Source organism: Podarcis cretensis (genome assembly GCF_951804945.1).
Source record: "Podarcis cretensis genome assembly, chromosome: 4".
In the NCBI taxonomy this organism is placed as follows: Eukaryota; Metazoa; Chordata; class Lepidosauria; order Squamata; family Lacertidae; genus Podarcis; species Podarcis cretensis.
Window position 1 is genome coordinate 104940887 of NC_137173.1, and position 12978 is coordinate 104953864.

The 12978-nt window shown below is 41.7% G+C and overlaps 1 protein-coding gene across 4 annotated transcripts in view; it reads left to right on the top strand.

Moving 5' to 3' along the window:
- LOC307214292 (uncharacterized protein) overlaps positions 1-12978 on the top strand; it is a 47392-nt gene that overhangs the window by 26746 nt on the left and 7668 nt on the right. For 2 of the 4 annotated variants that reach the window (XR_013837877.1, XR_013837878.1), the window contains exon 3: positions 897-1319. The exons of the other annotated variants lie outside the window; for them this stretch is intronic. The gene's annotated coding sequence lies outside the window, so the exon portion shown is untranslated. Of the gene's footprint in view, positions 1-896; positions 1320-12978 lie in introns of those variants that run through there. 4 annotated transcript variants of the gene reach the window in all.

Below are 12978 nucleotides of genomic sequence, written 5' to 3' on the forward strand. Positions count from 1 at the left end.
TTTCTACATGCACTTCAATATCTCTATTGTTCTGTGAGGGAAAAGATGATCTATTATTAGGATGTCATTTGTCTTAAGTGATTCCTCTATAGAAATCTGTTCAATAGAGATACTTTGGTCTATATTATGAGTATAATTTTCCTAAAGGATTGAGAAATCAATGTATTGCTTGTTTAAGGAGGAAAAAATTAAACCTAATTGATGGTGTGTCACCAAGGACACTAAGGAAGAGGCAGAAAACGGGGGTGGGGGTAAGAATCAAATTGAAAATCACTAGAAAGAAAAGGAGGGAGAAAGAGGGGAGAATCTGAAAAAGATCATTATTTTGTGTGTGACACATCAGCTCGATAGCTGTGGGAAGGGGGGAAAGCAACAGTAAATGTAATATAAAAAGACAAAATTGGTAATAAGCAGTGGCATGTAGAAAATATCTTGTGGTGTATAGCTTTTCAAATTATCTTTAATGTGCTAAGCAATTTCTGTTTGTAGCTCTGCTCTTTAAATCCCAGGGCTTGCTTGATTTTTTTCTAATGAAAAGGCTATTGATGAAACGTATTTTATTTCTTCTTCTTCTTCCTTTTAACTATTTTTATTTCTTCCATAATCTTAGACTCTTTAGTTAATACCACCAAAGAGTGAGTTCTTTGATCCATCGTTATGCAGTGCTGTTCTTTTTAATGGCTAGATGCTTAGCTATGTGATGTGACTATATACTGAGCCAAGGCAAGAGACATTCCATTCCAACCAAATAATGTCAGCTCAGGCTGGATCTCAAAACAAACTAAAGTAGGAAATTATGGAGAATGGTCCTGAGTTGGTAGAATAGATATCATTTCAGACTGCTGGTGTGGAGGAGTTGCTGGGCTTGAATCACTTGTGTATATATTTTCTTTCAGTTGTCTTAATATGGGAAAACGTTTGAAAGACACCGTCACCTGAAGTCTAGAACGATGCAACCCACTTAAACCCAACCATCTTATTCTGCTGCATGTGAAGACCAGGTTATTGGACTTTCTCTCTCCCAGTGCTAGCCCAAGACATTTTGCTGCCTGAAGTCAAGAAGTCTACATCAGTTTAAACCCAAATTCCTAGGTTTATCTGGGCTTGTCTGGCAGCTATTTTGCTTTGAATGAGGTCTGAAATACAATCTTTAGCTGGCTCTCTTAAGACATTTTATATCTTTGCTTTCTTCTGTAACATATCTTTGAGATTAGACAAAAACTCCTGCATCATCACAACTCCGTCTGTTCCAGTTCCTGTCATACTCGGATGGGAAGAAATTGTTTGTTTTTTGTTTCTTAATAAATCTGCTCTATTTATGACTGTGATCTTAATTATGTTTAGAGAGATGTTTCTCTTCAGGGAAATGCATTTCTGTAGTCTTATGCTGTAAAAAACGTGTGGTGCTGTCAGCTCTTTCCTGCACATATTGGGGGTGGGGATCCATAAATACAGCTTCAGAAACCATTGAAAGAAAAGTTCCATCTGCAAAACAATGATCTAGGTGGCAAGTGAATTAGAATTAAACGTTATGGGCAGAATTCACTGAAGGAGCCCTGTCCATGGCAGCCCTGTGTAAGGATTTCCACTTTCATCAGAGGGCTTCCTCCCTTTCCTCTCCCTCCGCATGTGCACATCCCAAAATGGGCTTGAGGAGGTCAGAAGAACCCCCAGAAGAGCACCCAGGGGAGGAGGAGCAGGGTTCTCTCTGTCTGGCAAGCTGAAAAGCTTGGGCAGATGCAACTACTGGAAGAGGCTATGAATTCTATCCTATATATTCCCCACAGTGAACATCCTGGATTGAGGTCAACAGCTTGAGGTTGAGTCCTGACAAGACAGAAGTGCTGTTTCTGGGGGACAGGGGGCAGGCAGGTGTGGGGTATCAAACATGGCTGAGATTGTGCTTCTCCCATCTCTCTCTCAGTAAAGATGGGATTTATTTATAAAATAAATTTGGGATATCAAATTTCAGCAGCACCCTGTGTGACACTAAAATTTGGCACCCCTTACCTCTTGCACTACAGCATTGTTGGAGTGCCTCCTGCAGCATGGTGCCCAGTGCGGCTTCACCGGTTGGGCCACCCTTCAACTGCCTCTGATCAAGATGGATGTACCACACTAAGGACAGCTGGTAACACTTAATTGCATGATATTTTATTTAGTAGACCCATCCAGTTACCCACTCTGGCTAGTATTAGTAAGCCAGGATGGACAATGATATAACAAGCGCTTGTCTGGACACATCACTGCAAGTTTCCTGTCCACATCATCATGCCACATTAACTAAAATGGATCCCATAACACTGGGTCTGATCAGCTGGCACTGCTACAATTCGCTGCAAAAATGAACAACTGTATCTTCAATGTGTCTTGCAAGCTGATTGCAGCTAGACAGTGTGTGCTCCAGAGGTCTACCACATAGTCATTAACCAACCCCTGGACCACACAGAATTATTCTTTGAAGAAGCAATGGGAGACTGTTTGAGGATGTGATCATATAATAGAATTGTAGAGTTGGAAGGGACCCCTAGGGTCATCTGCTCCACCCCTCTGCAATGCAGGAAACCTTTGCCCAACTTCCTGCCAACACATACCTGAACATGCTACCACTAACTGATGGAGGCAGCAAAGTAGGTTTTTGTGTTGTCTCCAAAAGAATTATGCCACTTACGTAGCTTACGCTCTTTGCTCAACCCATGTCATCAACCTTGGTGTACCAAGGAGCAAAATGGGCTCCACAGTTCTGGAGGGGGCCCTCAGCAGCAATAGTGTCAATAGCACATTCCATACCAAGACTAGAACTTTGACAGGATCACCTGCTCTATCCGCTAGAAAATCCCTCAGATTCTATCAGTCTCCAAGGATGGGTGACTGTAACTGGTTGCCATCCCTGCAGGGGATAATTTCACTATGAGACCCAAGAAACTGAGGCTAATAAGATGGAGGAGCTTTGGATGGGTGGTCTCGAATTCAGTGCAGAGGTTGCACTTTCCCTGATGGAGCAGCTGCACTTTCTGGGAGTGCACCTTGATTCCAACTATTAAAGGTAAAGGTAAAGGTACCCCTGCCCGTACGGGCCAGTCTTGACAGACTCTGGGGTTGTGCGCCCATCTCACTTAAGAGGCCAGGGGCCAGCGCTGTCCGGAGACACTTCCGGGTCACGTGGCCAGCGTGACATCGCTGCTCTGGCCAGAGCCAGAGCCAGAGCCAGAGCCGCACACGGAAATGCCGTTTACCTTCCCGCTGGTAAGCGGTCCCTATTTATCTACTTGCACCCAGAGGTGCTTTCGAACTGCTAGGTTGGCAGGCGCTGGGACCGAGTAGCGGGAGCGCACCCCGCCGCAGGGATTCGAACCGCCGACCTTTCGATCGGCAAGCCCTAGGCGCTGAGGCTTTAACCCACAGCGCCACCTGCGTCCCATATGATTCCAACTATTACTGCAGGCCAAACCTCTGTAGCAAGCAGTGCTTATGCCCAACTCCAGCTAGCTCACCAGCTGCAGCTGTTCCTGGATTGAGATAGCCTGGCATCCGTAGTCCGTGCTCTAGTGGCCTACTGTCTGAACTATTGCAATGCTCTTGAAGATGGTTCAGAAGCTGCCTCATGCACAGAGCATGGCAATGGGACTATGTCTCGCTGGTCCTGGATACACTGCACCTGCTACCAGTGAGCTAATGGGCCCAATTTAGGAAGTTGGTATTAACCATGAAGTCTAGATGAAGTCCTGCTGCCACTGGTGCTACTGTGGGACACTCTGTAAGGGGCAGTGACCCAAGGCAAGGCTTTATCAGTGGTGGTCTCCTGATTATAGGACTTCCTTCCTAGTGCTGTACATTCGTCTCTCTCATTTCTATCATTCAGAAAAAATCAGGAAAAAGTTTCTGTTCACCCAGGCATTTGGTGACTGAAATATAATGGTTTTTATCAACTTTGAAAATGTTCTTTTGGGGACTGTTGTGAAATTTGTTTTATATTGTTTTAAATTCAGATGTTGTGTGGCCACCTCAGACTCCTTTGGGATAAATGGTGGGGGTCAGGAACCTATCGCTTTGTCTCTAAGGGCTTGGCACACTCTTCATAATGAATTTCATATATTTGCAAGTACTACATACATAATGGGAAGAGTTAAAAAAGAGCCACTTCACCTAATGAGAGGATTGGTGTAGCTGAACCTCACCTCCCGTATAATGAAACCAAGCTGGGCAAGTTGGGTGCTAAATCTGCTCTTGCCAGAAATGCTTTTCTGGTATCCAGTGCTATGAACTTATGTGCACTACCAGAGAGAAGAAAGGCAGTTAACTCAACCCCCCTGGCTTCTATCCAGGCTATCTTTTTAGTAAAAATGCAAAAATAGTGAATTTCAGAGGACAAGGAATGAATCCAAAGTACTTCTTAATATAATGAGTTATTTGAATTCATAAGGGTAGTTCACTAGCTGTTGGCCCCATATCTTGGATTGTGTATGGTAGCTCTTGCTACCCATTCCAGTCTTCATTGGGAATGCATTGTCTCTCCCTCATACGCCCCCTGATTCCTATTGCACCCACCCAAAATGGTAAAGTCTTCCTTCCTGGGAGAACCATCTCAGCTATCATTCTGAAATTCAGCAGGCATCATCCCCTCAGAAAGGCAGACCATGCCTACAATTTGTCTCTGATTCTGGCAAAAAATTAAACATAGATAGACTTTCTCTATGTTTTTGGAAGGGACTCCAAGGGTCATCTAGTCCAACCCCCTGCAATGCAGGAATATCACCAAAGCATCCATGACAGATGGACATCCAATCTTTGTCTTAAAAATCTCCAAGGAAGGAGAGTTCACCACCTCCTGAGGGAGTCCCACTGTTGAACAGCTCTTACTGTTGGAAAGCTTTTCCTGGTGTTTCATTGGAATCTCCTTTCTTGTAACTTGAAGCCATAGGTTCGAGTCCTACCCTCCAGAGCAGGAGAAAGCAATGTGACTTACATAGTGAAACAATATGATTCAGGCATATACAATGGCAGGCAGATTCACCCTTCCATCTGCATGAATTAGGAGGAATTTTTTTATGCTGCAGCCCTATATAGACCTACCTGGGAGCTCCACTAAACACAACAAGTGGGACTTACTTGTGAGTAAACATGAGGGAAGGAACTCACTGCTTGGCAGTGCTTGTGGTTCCAATCATACTAGCTTGGTTTATGCCAATACTTAGTCCACTTTAGCAGTACAGACTTGTAGATGAATCAAGAGTGAACTTGCCTCTGCTGTCACAGATGGCTCACAAATGCCATGACTGATGTCGACTCAGATGCAAATCATCTACCTCTAAGAGACAAAGAATGAAACAATGATTCGTTTTTTTAAAAAAAGTTCTTTCTAGATTGTAGATTGAATCTGTGTAGCCCCTTTATGTCTGTTGATGCCCCCTCCACAAAATAAGTAGTATTGCTTTGCCATTCCCCCTCCTCGCAATTTGATATTCTACAGTATCATTTACATTCCTCACCCAACAGTCCATTTCACCTCAAACCAAGAACCTCCCCACAAGATCCTTCCTTTGCCTTCAGGGCATAGATATCTAAACAAAGAACATTCATTCTTCTTCAATTTAGCCTTTTCTTATTTGATAGGATTACCTAAAAAGCCTACCCCCACCTCCCCTGGAACTTAATCTGTTAAAAACTGTATTTCCCTGAGTTTTTCAGGTATTTCATTTAACAATAAAATAAAATTAGCATTTTATTTAATAAATTTTATTAGTAAAGTTGGTATTCTAAGCAAATACGATATTTGGAGGACGAGCAGGAGTCTAAACAGAGGCAAATGGCATATCAGACTTTTCAACCAGATTTAATTTTGACCTAACAAAATTCTTAATTTACCATGCTGTATTGGAAAAGAAAATAATGGCAGAATCAGAATAATCTGCCTACTTTTGCATATTATTTAGAAATACAAAACACATAATATCTGTAAAAATGCTAAATGGAAATAAGCATTTAATTATCATTGACTTCTCCTTTTTTAAAAACTGCTTCCTAAAAGTGAAGCATATTGAATTAGTAAGTGAAGAAGATTTTCAACATTCAAACTAATATAAAATATTTCTAATTCACCAAAAGATAAAATCACTGAACTGGTAATGGAAGGGGGGCAGAAAAGGGTGTATTAGAGAGAGAGAGAATGTATTAGAGGCATAATTTTTACTTCATTGCTCATGCAGAAGGCCAGAGCAGTAAGCCTCATTGAACTTAATAGGACTTACTTTTGAGTAAAATATACTTGGGCTGCTGTTTTGGTAACAACCCCATGTGAGCAAAAACATTTCATTTTAGGCTCCCTGTTTATTGAATTTAGTGTAAATCAAAAATAAGGCATACAGTCCCTTGAGCTGAAGTCAGAACTCTGGGCCTCTGTATAAGAACCTTCCATTAATGTTTTAGTAAGCTTTAAGAGCTCCACTTCCAGTGGGGAATGCTTATTAGAGCATTAACAAATACTCAAATGGGCATTTTGCAGTGAAAAATACTGCCATAATGTTGCAAAATGACTACAGGGACTCCCCTCTTTCTGAGCAGGGCATCCAACATGCCGACTTGTGGGTTGCAGTTTTTAAAATGACTATTTTTGGCAGCAGAATTTTCATCAAATTGTAATAAAGCATTTCCCTTTGGTGGAAAAAAAAGGCAACTGTCCAATGGAAGGCAGAGAGGTAATCATGTAATATAAACACTCATAGATACAAGTTTTATTATTTATTGATAAAGTAATCACACAAAGAAATGTCTTGGGAGTAACTTCAAAGGCCACTTAAGTTTTTCACTCTCATATTCACTTTGCTGTGCTTGGTACCTTTATAGCTTCCGACTACATACCAATGGGATGCCTTCCCCTCTCTGTGGATCAAGACCCACAGTCTCTCATTTGTACAAGGTTCCACGGAAGCCAACGGGGATTTATTTTGAATAACGACTCATGGAGTTATTTTCTCTCTGAAATAGCATCTGTCTCTGCCACAACATCTTAGAGCAAAAGCAGCATCTTTTTTCTCTGTCTGCATTAAGCAGAAAAGAAATCTCCACCCCAAGCGATTTTTCCCTATTCAAGGTGACAAGGGAGGCTTAGGAAACATATGCAGCATCAATATGGTAAGCGTGACATGTGTTCATTAAAAGTGTTTATGATGCATTCTTTGGGGGCAAACATGCTTTTCTGCATTGTTAAGTTCCACATTTTTATTATTTTGTTACTATAAATGTGTACTATGACAAGGTCATATTCGCAGGCAAATCTTTCTGTTGCTAATTACTAGTGATTGCTGGACCACCCCCCCATGTCCGATTTGGAATTTTAAAAAACAGGTCTAGTGCTGGATTAACTGAGGCAGAGCACCTGTCCCACGAGGAAGCCTCTTGTTTTGGGATGGCTCTTCAGAGGCTGCTTCTGGTGCTGGGACAGAGAGAGACTGGGGTTGCCTTTGGTGTCCTGCCCACTAACCACCCAACTAAGGTGTTCTCAGCTGCAGTGTTAGAAGAGCAGAAGACTGTAGTCCTTGGTGTTTTCAACATTCGTGCTGAGTCCACTGTGATAGGTCAGCTTAGGACCTCATGGTCTTCATGGGGCAGTTTAAAGCAGGGCATTGTCCCATGTACGGAGGAGGAAGGTCTGGATATTGGGGCAGGGGAAATATTTGCCTGTTTTCATGGTCCAACCACTTCCAACTGAGTTTAGAATTACAGCTCCTAGACCTCCCTGCAGAACTGGGAGACGAATCTAAATGGTCTGTTTAGGAAAATAAATGGAATCCAATGGATTTCTAAACACTGTGGGGCATTTTCTACCAAACAGAGCTGGTGATCCTGTTGATGCTCTACTTGTGCCTACTGCATGTCTGCATGGATAGCTAAGAATGTATATTTTCACTGCCATCCTCAACTGAGGCAGATGTCAAAACACACTGGACAACCTTTACAAAGCTCCACTCAGTGAGGTCTATGAGCCTCAGTTAATGGAGCAATTAGATCCATCAGTTGCCAGTCATGATTTGTTTGCAAGGAGCTTTGAGGGTAAAACAACTTAGCTGCTCTATTATCTTGATACTATTACAGAGAATCCTGATGTGGTATCCAAAACCCCATCGAGGCAAGTTTTATGGAATCAGTTTCAGCTGATGCAGCTCAAGGACATGGACAGTGTTTTTTCTGATAGGCATCCATCCACACACACTCTCGATCCTTGCCCATCCTAAAGTTAGCCAGGGAGGTTTTACTATGTGAGTAGAGGTAGCAGTGAAAGTGTCACTATAAGAAGACATGATGTGGAACTGCAGCTGCTTTAAACTATAATCATATTCAGGTTACTCAGAACTAAGCCCTACTATGACTGACCTGGGTTCCTAGCTTTCTGAGGTGGCTCCAAGAGCTCAACCAGATTTATCTGTGCTTGCCAAGTGAAAGTAATGGAATTTAAAGTCTTCTTTCTTTCTATCAAAAAGGAGATGCCCTGAAGTTACTAGTTTAATGGCATTTCAGTCTGTGGCATACAACCTTTGCAACAGATTGCATGCAGTGTCGATTTTGAAGTGTGAGCAGAAGTGCACATATAATTGAGAATACCAATTATATTCAAAAATTAATAGTCACAAAACAGCTACCTTCATGTTTAATTGAACCTGATATTCCACCCTTTAAAAAAATCAGGGGAATTCAATGATAAAAAACCCTGCCTGATCAGAGTAAAGGCTTGTGTTGGCTCAAGAACTATAAAATCAGGAAATTGAAAACTAAGGTTGATGCCTTAACATATGGTCCCCGTGATTAAGAATCATTTGGGTTTTGTAATCAGGATTCAGATTTGCTCATTAGCAAGCCAGTGGGACAGGGAATAAAGTATGACCAGTGATAGAAGACCACAAACTCAAGATTATGACTGAAACAAATCAATTGGTGAGCAATGTTTCATTTAAGACATATATTATAATACAGGAGAAAATGAGGACATGAATTTTGAAGAAACCAAAGCAAAATATAAGGAAAATATAGAAAAAAAATATAAAAAATATATAGCATAACATTGCTTGAAATTGTCATAATAACTGAAGCAATCAATATAGCCTTCTAACTTCCTCCAGTCCACCTAGTTGTGAAGCAGAATTTCTAAGATCCCCAACATGTAGAAACTCTAAGTAACTTAGGATCCTAACATTGGGATCAAAGGAATTTTAAGGCAAAGTGACACCAGTATGCTGAGATGCACCTCTGTTTCTCCACAATATGCAAGTCAGACATGTTTATGATTAATTTTCATAGATTTTTATCCATTCAGAGAACCTTTGGAGAATGCTGATTTTGAATTACCGGTACATTCACAATGTGCAAGTTTCACTGTGCTGAAATTTGGCTGTAAAACAGAATCATCTGAGCTGTGGGGACACAGTTCAGCCCTTTTGATGAACAACAACAACAAATTCCCAAGTTTACAGGTGTACAACCCCCCCCAACCCTACTTTGAACTCCACAGCATAACACGTGAAAAACCCCCTCAGGGGTCCATGTAACATCTGCCAGCTCTGGTAGTAGGTGGGAGCTTTCAGTGTTCTCAAATAATTGTGGCTTTGCAGCAACAATAGTTCAGTAGACACCAATTATTATACTTTGTAACTGCACATCTGGAGCCATAATGTCTTGGAATCACATGAGGATGAAAGAACAGATACCAGATTAACATTGCCAAATGTCATAGGGAACCACAAAATACCTTGATGAACTAGAGCATATTCGCTGCCAGAGCATGTCAGTTTAACATGAGAGAACGGCCAGTGTGCCACAAGAAATACATTAATTAAATAATGTAAGGGCTCCCATGAGCCAAAAGTACACACCCAACCGAGACTGCTCTATGTATCTCTGCATGATTTGCTGCTCTGGCTCTGCCTCCTGCCAATCAGCCTCAACTGGGGGCAAATTAAGCACTCCCATGCAGAGATGCAGCTAAATGGCCTGCCCTGGGATGAGACATTTGTTGTTTCTAAATGAGTCACTGCTCTGCCTTGTTTTGATTAGGAGGCATGCCCAGAATGTGGGCTCCTTCCTGGGAAGAAAACTAAAAATAAACTGCTCTGGATATAAGACTGCCTCTAATTTTAATTTTTTAAAAGAGGGTATTGCAGCTAGTGGAAATCACTTCTACTTCTCTTCCACTTCCATTTCTCTGAGGAACCCTTAGTAGCTCACTCCTTACTTCAGAGGAGCATGTGGGGTCACTCCCTCTTTTAGCCGTCCTCTTCTCAATGGATCTTGCTGTGACAGCTGTTAGGCAAGCAACAAAAAATGCACAAGTGGGACTTTCTGTCCCCGCAGCCATCTGAGTACCTTCCACTATGCACTTCTTCTTGTATCAAAAGACGAGCAGAGCTAGAAAGAACTCAGAAGTTGTGGGTGTCTGCAGCAACATGTCATGCTTGTTAATCTGGTGATCTAGACAACATCAGCATATACCATGCCAAATCCTGGTGCATGCAATAGCACTCACTGGATCCCAGCTGAGGTTCTGTTTTGCCCAGTAGCAACCTAGTGGAACAGGGAGTGAATCTCACACACATCGAGAAAAACCCCCAAAGACTGCTGAACGTAACTGAAATGAATTACTCAGTTTATTGATATACAAAGCTTAATAGGAATGAAAAATGTTGATGATATGAAATAAAATGAGAATGCATGTAGAAAAAGGGAAAACAGAAAATTGAATATATGGGAATTGATACAAAATAGGTAAAAATTGTTTAAATGATTAGCAATTGAATATGATTTGCATATGGATTAACAAGCAGCAGGCATTGACAAAGCAATCCATCAAAGTGAATAACGTAATTCCCATCTCCCTCCAGCCCATCTAGTTGTGAAATAATTCTAAAAGTTCCTAGTATATTAGCATATTTTAAAGGCAATGCTGCTCTAGGCCGCAGCAACACTCGTCTCCCAGTTAAGTGAAGTGATAGCCCTGCTCTCTTCTGCCTTGATCAGACCACACCTGGAGTCCTGTGTCCAGTTCTGGGCACCACAATTTAAGAAGGAGATTAACAAGCTGGAAAGTGTGCAGAGGAGGAAACCAAGATGATCAAGGGTCTGGAAACCAAGCCTTATGCTGAATGGTTGAGGGAGTTAGATACGCTTAGCCTGGATAAGAGGAGACTGAGAGGAGTAATGATAGCTATCTTCAAATATCTCAAGGGCTGTCACCTGGAAGATGGAGCAAGCTTGTTTTCTCCTACTCCAAATTTTCTCCTAATCTAAAGGGTATGACCTGAGCCAATGGAGTCAAGTTATAGAAAAGGGGCGTCCGGCTAAACATCAGCAAGAATTTTCTGTTCAACAGTGAAACAGACTCCCATGAGAGGTTGTGGACTTTTCTTCCTTAGAGGTTTTTAAGCAGGAATTGTGTGGCTATCTGTCATGGTTGCTTTAGCTGATATTCCTGCCTTGCAGGGGGTTGGTCTAAATGACCCTCAGGGCCCTTCCAACTCTACAGTTCTATGATTCTAACTCCCTCAACCTCATAAAGCTTGGTTTCCAGACCTTTTTTCATATTTGTAGAAAGTTGGCATGCTCTTCTGACAGATAGATAGGTACACATGTTCTTTGGTGGTAGCAGCTCTCCTGAATCTCAAGCAGCAGAGGAACTTCCCAGCCCTCTTCCCAGATATCATATGACTAGAACCTAGGAATTTCTACATGTCAAGCATGAGCTCTAGCAGGGAGGTGTGACCCCCCCCCCATCAAGACTGTAGTGCCTAGAAATAGCAACCCTTTGGAGTTTCAGTGTAGCAGAACATCTAGGCCTCCTCTCTCTCTTGAAGATATGGGGACTTATCCAGTGTTGCAGCTTTGATGGCACAACAAACTTCTGGTTGAGCCATGGAGCTCCCTCTCCTCTCCAGCCCCCCACATGTCCTCAAAATCAGTTCTGCGGGATTGGAGGACCCCCCAGAGAAGATACAACCCATAGATTGGCTATTGCTTCCAGCAGGGCTTTTTAAGTACCTCAACATTTTATATGTAGGCACAATATTTGGATGATCCACTACTATATGTTGTAAATCAATTTCACTAGGACATAATTATACATAATAATTTTTAGTAGTATTGCAGGAAACAGTCTGTTTTGGTGTGTCTCTCTGTGTGTTTTCTTAATGAATTTATTATTACAGAAGTTTAACATTATCAGCAGCTGCAGTTTAGATAAAAAGATAATTCATTTGGTTCTGGTTGTAATTTTTTTTAGTTAGCATTAAAATAATAATCATATTTGCCTTTCCATTGTTTGACAAAGACTTAGGGAGTGCTATGTTTCACTTCAGTACTTGATATATGGCTACAGTAATTAATAAAGCAGACATTGGCTAGTGCCTAGCAGTAAATAAGTAAGCGACATGAGTTCATCAAAAACAAATCAAGCTGAACGAACTTAATTTCTTGTTCCGATCAGATAACAAGCTTAGCGTATAAAGGATATGCAGTGGACATACAATGTCTTGATTTTAATAAAGTATTTGATGCAGTTCAGCATGACATTCTCACAGGAAAACGAAGAAGTGATGATTAGCCGCAACAGCTCTAAGATGCATACCCAGCAGGCGAAATAAATTTGAACTCAAAAAGGACAAAATATCAATTCTTAATGGTTCAGCATTCAGTTGGAAGAAGGAAAGGAACATGATTTTCCCCCTAGTGTGGAATTTCATCCCCACCCCTCTGATTAAGACGTTGGTTGTTGCAGTGGAATAGGCAAGCCTCCATAGTCTGTGCACCACTAAACCAAATGCAGATCATGGAAGTGTTTGCAGCTCCACCCCGCATGCACAACCACACAGTTGTTTTATAGTGTTAGGCCGACAGCAAAACCATGAAGTTTATTGAACCTTTGGTGTACTTCCTTGGCCACATTGCCGATTGATTGCCTCCAGCTTGGCGGGCAGCAAGGTCACACTCCCAATGTTT